Source organism: Astatotilapia calliptera, chromosome 22, assembly GCF_900246225.1.
Source record: "Astatotilapia calliptera chromosome 22, fAstCal1.2, whole genome shotgun sequence".
Taxonomy (NCBI): domain Eukaryota; kingdom Metazoa; phylum Chordata; class Actinopteri; order Cichliformes; family Cichlidae; genus Astatotilapia; species Astatotilapia calliptera.
The window spans coordinates 30,067,716-30,074,819 of NC_039322.1; positions in this window are offsets into that span (position 1 = coordinate 30,067,716).

The window sequence follows — 7,104 nt, forward strand, 5'->3', positions numbered from 1 at the left end:
CTTCCTCTGTTCACACGCTGTACCAGACACTAGCTTATTTAATAGCAGGCATGTAGAGCAATCACTTTATATGGCAAATTTAATTCTAAATCCAGTTTGTATATTTATAACTACAGTGTCAATTGGCGCGGTTTCATTTCACGTGGCAGCGCTCCAGATCTGATGCCTTGTTTTCAACTTTTGCCAAAACCTCCAAACAACCTTCCTCCTTTCTAACTCTAATTTTTACTCCTTCTCTCCTCAGTTACCCCCACACACACATACATGCACACAGACCCATGCTGAGGCTTGGCTGTGGAAATTAGATACAGTCTGTCTAACTGTCAGACATCAACTGGTACCAGACACCAGGCTCCAACCTCATTGGCTAATCCTCCAGACGCTTCTTCACATTGTGATTGGCTGTTGCCTTCTCCGCTGCTCTGACTCTGACCCAGTAAACTTACATATGAACCAAATCGGCACATTTTCATTGGCTGTCTCCGAGACACATGACGGTTGCTCACTGACGCTCTCCGGCTCCGCTGCTCCCAGAGGAGGATACAGTTATCCTCCTTACAGAGAAAAACAACACCATTCATCACCTCCTTCTCTCTCTCCATCTCCCCTCATCTATCTCTCTCTGTGTTTGGGCTCATATGCTGTGTTGTTATGTTTCTGTCTTTGTCCCTCTGAAGGTTTTGAAGCTGCTCCAAGTCCTCTGGATGCCTGGGTCAGACCAAATTACCTCCAGTAAGATTATTGAACAGCAAAAGTTGATATCAGATCCAGGCCGGAACAAAATATTCCCCAAGGATGTAATTTATCCAGATTGGTCTCCTTATACAGCCGGTTTTTTTTCTTCTTTGGCTGGGAATTATTTTTACTTCCATTTCCTCCCACATTGGGCCCACACACCCACTTCAGCTGGTGGACAGTGAACAGGATAGGCCAAGTCATGGAGCCATAAATATTTATTCAGTTCACTCATCGAGCTCTTACTGTTCAGTGGTGTGACGAGGCAGGATCATTTTCACACAAAAGGTTTATGTTGTCATATCCTGTCACTGTCAGCACTGGACTAATGCACTGCTGCTCCCTGAGGCTCCACACCGAGAAGGATATATAATATTTTCCTTGACTTTTATTGCCTTTCTCTTCTAAATTCTTGTTGTATGAAGCAACAGGAACCTACTGTACATGTCAAAGTCAAGCACTGGTTACAAAGGCTCAGTTGTACAAATCAAACATTGTTTAAACTTTATTTCATTAAAGCATATTTTTAATTCTCTTAATCATTAACTGTACCTTATTAAAAGTGTACGTATCCAGAGTGACATTACTTTTTGGTTTGTACACCATTGTTTGGGGATTTTTGGTATCTCTGCCTTTTGTTTTTTCTTTAAATAGACATGACCACATTTGGAAGTGAAAATAGAGCTAGGAAGTCACTAGCTAGCCATCTTTTTTTAAGAAAAGACATTCTGGAGTTAACGATTACATGAAATGGGATGCTAACCTTGGCTAGCAAAAACAGAATGTAGCTAGCAGACAAACTAATCAGCCTACTAGTGTGTATTTTAGTCGGACCAAGCATCTTCACACCTGTCAATCAAAACAAAAATGGGAAAATTATGTGTACAGACCAAATCCATTTTTGTAAAAGCTGTAAATGTATATTTTAGATGCAAAGTTGGGTAGTTTAACATGGAGGTTTAAGTTGGTTGACCCATTTTTAGAGCTAGCCTTGTGTGGCCAGTTTAAGAACTGCATTTGTGGGGACTTCACAGTTAATTTCTTTTTTTTCAGTATCAGGTGCTGCTGCTTGGTTGAAATATTTATAAGAAACAAGTGAAATAACAAATCAATACAAACAAGGCTAACTACTTAAAAACTACTTTAAAAAAAACGAATTTCCCAGAGGAACCCACCCAGAGGATTAATAAAGTTTTATCTTATCTTATCTACTTATCAAGAGGTTGTTAGCCTAGCTTGCTAGCTTCCCTCTCTGCTAAGGAAGTGTAGGCTCACTAGTGCACTATAAAAGTTGACAGCATATTTTCTTCCAATGCATTATCTGTTTTAATAAAAAATCAAATAAACCCTCTGTTTGATATATGCACAAGTGTAGTGACTCAGTTTTCAGTTTGACGCAAGACTGAAGTCCTTTGGACGGTGAAAATGTTTCTCAATATCTTCTTACTTTAAAAATGTATAATGAATTCATCTTACACTTATTAGGTGATATTACAAAGACATTTTTTATGTATTACCTCCCTGCAGACACCATGATGGATGAGGGTCAATTGACTTAACGTCGCCCTCATATCCCCGCCAGTGATCAGAGGATATTTGATCAGCAAGTCCCATTAACACATACAAAGCACAAAGCGTCACGGTACGCAGAGCTTTCACACAGACATGGAAGATCACAGATAGAAAAGCCATACAGCATTCTGTAGCACCGTGTTCACATGTTTGATCAGGCTTTATGTTTGCTCATATGAACTGTCACTTTATATGCGTCTATATACACGCACTCAATTGTCCTCCCTCAGTGTGTTCTGACTGGAGCTGTGGAGCCAGCAGACTACTGGTGTGTGTAATCCAGAGCGCCTGGGCATTAAGGCTGGTCAGTCAGGCTTGTGCACACAATTGGTAGCATGTCAAATGGTGCGATAAGTTCTTTTTTCAAGCAATTTCTTAGAACTGAGACTACATGGTACTTTTTTTTTCTAAGCAATGTCATTCACACTCATTGGCCTATGGTGCATTTGATTACTGGCCACTGAGCAGCTCACCTGCTGTAACTGGGAAATAAGAGTCTTGCTCAAGGATGCATTCATAAGTATCTACCTCGGAGATGGAACAGTTTTTTTTTAGCAGGTCTGGGATTTTAAACAGTAACTCATCACAAACTAAGAACTACTTAAAGGGGAATGAAACACCAGCTATACTGAAAGTATAGTTCAGTTTTTTTTTTTTTTTTTAAAAAACTAATAAAAAACATTAATATCGGGTCTTAATTAAATTAAAAACAGTCCAAAATAGAATTTTAATCATGTTGGCTACATAGAAATTCATACAGCAGAGGAACGTTGCTTTGATTCATTGCTTTGATTCTTCTGGGACGACTGTGGCTCAGGGGGTTGGGAATCACATCTGTAACCGGAAGGTCGCTGGTTCGATCCCTGGGCTCTCTGTCCTGGTTGTTGTGTCCTTGGGCAAGACACTTTACCCTACTTGCCTACTGGTGTTGGCCAGAGGGGCTGATGGCGCGATATGGCAGCCTCGCTTCTGTCAGTCTGCCCCAGGGCAGCTGTGGCTACAACCGTAGCTGCCTCCACCAGTGTATGAATGTGAGAGTGAATGAATAGTGGTATTGTAAAGCGCTTTGGGTGCCTTGAAAAGTGCTGTATAAATCCAATCTATTATTATTATTCTGTTTCACCTCTTCTCGTGTATTCCTTGCGCCTATATACCTGCACCTAGCTACTCTGGGTCAGGAGGGCCTGGGGTGGCACTCCCAACAATACCAATAACCAGCTGGTTCTCAATCCTTCATCTTCCAACCTATTAAAAAAATTTTAAGAAAAAAAAAAACACCTCTGTACTACAGCAAATACCAGCTGGATCCCTCCTTGTGTAATGTATGGTAACACACTTAAAATTGAGTTCATGTTATAATGGGATTGATTTGATCTGACCTTTCTTTTGGGGAACTAAAATGCATCACAATGGTCCTGCATTTTGGTTATCACATCATGACTGATAAAAAAGCAAGGAAACAACAAGCAGAAATGATACTTCTGGGAAGTAAAAAGCTGATTCATTCATTGTTTTATCTCCACATTATCCACATGTCCGTCACCATCTGTGTAACGCTTCTCTGGCATCAGTATGGGTGCTTTTCATCAGCTGTGTTTAGTCACAGACCAAGGAGCAGTCGTTTAAAACTAACAGATGAACCGAGAGTTCAGGGACGCTTCTATGAGACGATGATAAAAGATATTTCAAAATGAATATTCGCAGTTGTTGAGTGTATTGCCCAAAGGTTAGTCAACAAGGAAGTGTTGTTAACAAGAGTCTGTGGGACTTGGGTTGAGGTCAGGGACAAGCTTGACTCATCTCAGCTGCCGCGTGAGGAAGGAAGGCCACAGTGTGTTTGTTAACTAGAATTGTACTTCCTAATCTGCTTTTTTCCAGTAGTTGGATACAGTCTGTGCACATCTATACAAACAGATGTTAACAGCAGTTATGCTTCTTTCAGTAAAATTCAGAATAACTTTGCCTTCTCTCAGCTGGGGTGTATTCCAGGGGTAAATGCGCCTTGAACTTTGCCCTTTAGCACTTTTTGTTACTGGTACTTTACTGAAAATCTGAGCTTATTTTACAGTTGTGCACTTCTTAAGCCAGAATGGATTGGCACATCAGCTAAATGTAAACAGAAAAGAAAAGATGAAAAACTGAAAATCCATGAATGCTTCCACTGGTCTGATTTGTCGCATAAGCTGTTTTTATACTAGATACTTTTTTTCATTTTTGGCTAGGAGCTGAGGCGCACATCCACAACTCCTCACTGGCACCTTTGGGTTAATCTCCAAAAAAAGGCGCTTTAGCTCACACATGTGCATGGAATAAGAGTTTAGCGCAGATTAGCCTATTAGAGATGGGAATCAGCAGTATTCCGAAGCTGATTCAGGACTTTTTTTCCAGACTGAAGAAGGAAATAGGCTAATCTCTGCCCGGACACATGCATTGTGTCTGTCAGCTGGGGATTTACACCAACGGGGCTGTCTGGGCAGGGGCACATGCTCTGTATGGACAGGAGCACTCGCACTGAACAGCGTGCATGTGTTTGTGTGTTTGAGAGTGTCACTCCTGGCATCTTGCTGGAAGCATGACCGCTTCTTTACCAGCATCTGTGCTGATGATTAAGTGACACATGTGCTCATTAGTTCTATTGTGTGTCCAGGAAAACGAACCACGAGCAGAGAGCAGGGAGGCTTGCATAGTGGGGGTATTATTGAGTGTGAATGATTAAGCCTGTGTGTGTCCAGTTTTTTGCTCGCCCTCTTTCATTTCCTTTCTTCTCCTTCCTCATCCTCCCAGACTGTGGGAGGTTGTTTGTTTCTTTTTTTTTCCACCCATCTTTTCTCTTTCTAATTTATTCTTTTTCCATCTTATGCCCCCCACCCCCATTTACTGTGCTTCCTTTTCTTTTTTATTCATTCTTTTCTTTCCCTCAAGTTTAACTTGCTCCTAACTCTTTCTTTGTCTTCCCTTTTCTTTTTATTTATTTCCTCCGGATTTTCTTTTTCTTTTTTCTGTACTCTTGCCTTGGTCTTCTACTCCACACACCTCTTTTCATTTTTCCTCGCTTCTCTTCTCTTTCTTCCTTGTTCCTTTATCTTCTGTTGCCCTTCCCTATGTGCGGCTTTTCTTTATGTATCCCCTCCTCTTCTGTCCTTTCGTGACCTTTCATTCATCTTCCATTTCCTTTCACTTCACATTTTCTCTCTATTCCTTTCCTTTTTTTCCACTTCTTTATCCCTTTAGCTTCTTCGTTTTTTGCCTTCTACTCCCAGTTGTCTTTAAAATCCTAATTCTTTCATTCATATTATGACTTTGACATTACATTTGCAATGATGTAAACTCCATACGCAGCTTTAACTGCTGTTTCCTTCTCCTCTCCTTACTTCCTCCCTCTCTATCATCTTCTCTTGTCTCCTTTTTCTCCTCTTACCTTTGCAGTCTTTCTGTCTTTTCTTTTTTTTCCTGTCCTCACCCTTTCATCGCTCTTCCCACGTTGCCCTCTCTTCACATTTCCTCTCCTCTACTTCCTGGTACGGCCCATGGAGGCATGTCTGAGTCCCAGCCACCTTCATTAACCTTATCATTACAGAGACCTGCAGCTGGACCGCACTGCCCTCGCTCTGCAGTGTAGCTTTGAGGAGCTGTGTCAATACATACACACTCGGCCATTAGACTGGAAAAGTGAGAGCTTGGAGGCAGCCAGGCAGGCAGAGCCAGTAGATGCACAGAAAATTTATATAACAGCTGAGCCAGTAAGGGTGGAGTGTGTGAGAGCGATGGAGAGAAATGAATGATAGATCCAGGTTGATCTGAAATTTCCATGTAGTGCATCCCTTTAGATGCTTTGAGTGTGTGCGTTATGAAAGCCTGTCGCGATTAGCCTGTCTATGTCTCTGTGATACGAATAAGACCCCATGGGAGCAAAGATGTCTAGACTTATTCAGAGTGGTACTCTTATTATCTGCTGTACAGCAACTATGATGAGGGCCCATTTTCACTTTGCTGCTGCAGTGGTCTTATGCAATCATCCAATAGCAGGAGTCAAATCCCAGTCAAGCTTTCACACAAGAGAGTGGATGAGGACACAGAGAATAAAGAGAGTACTAGATTATATGTTTGGTTTATACTTCGTCTATTTGGCATTTGAATACAGTACACGTGAATCCTGAAGCTTCAATTCTGATAATAGTCCAGCTTTTAAACAGAAAAAAAGGACCTATGTGGAGATGATTGGCAGTCTACAAACACTTCTGCACTGCTTGTTGTATTACTTTACTTTACAGCATCAGGAAAGAGTGCTTTAAGCAGGTGCTTTTCTCTAATTTCCAGTAGAACAGCTCTACTTGCGTTCACTGTGTGTCATAATGGCAAACAGTGGAAGAAGCAATCATGAAAAATGACATCCACTTGTTTATGTTTTTCAGTAAAGGGACCTTGACCGACGGAGCCAAGACAAGCTTTTCACAGATCTGAAAAATGTAGTTATAGTTCAGTTTCGCAGAAGCACTGCAGCCCTGAATTTTTGTAGACATCAGCCAACAAAGGTGTATGTGAGGATGTAAATATCTGATGCAGTCAATCCGGGGCGCTAACCTGAAAGCGTCTTTGCGAAAACTCTGTCTGATCCCAGATTATATCAGCATGCAAACACTGCATTTAATGGTTTGGTAGTGCCTTCTGCTTCAGTCGGCCTTCTCAACTAAAACCACAAAGATTATTTTCAATATCACCAACAAGTTTGATACAAACTATTTCCTGCTCCAAGCTACGAGGAAGAAAGCTAAGGAAATGATCCTGACTTGATTCTCT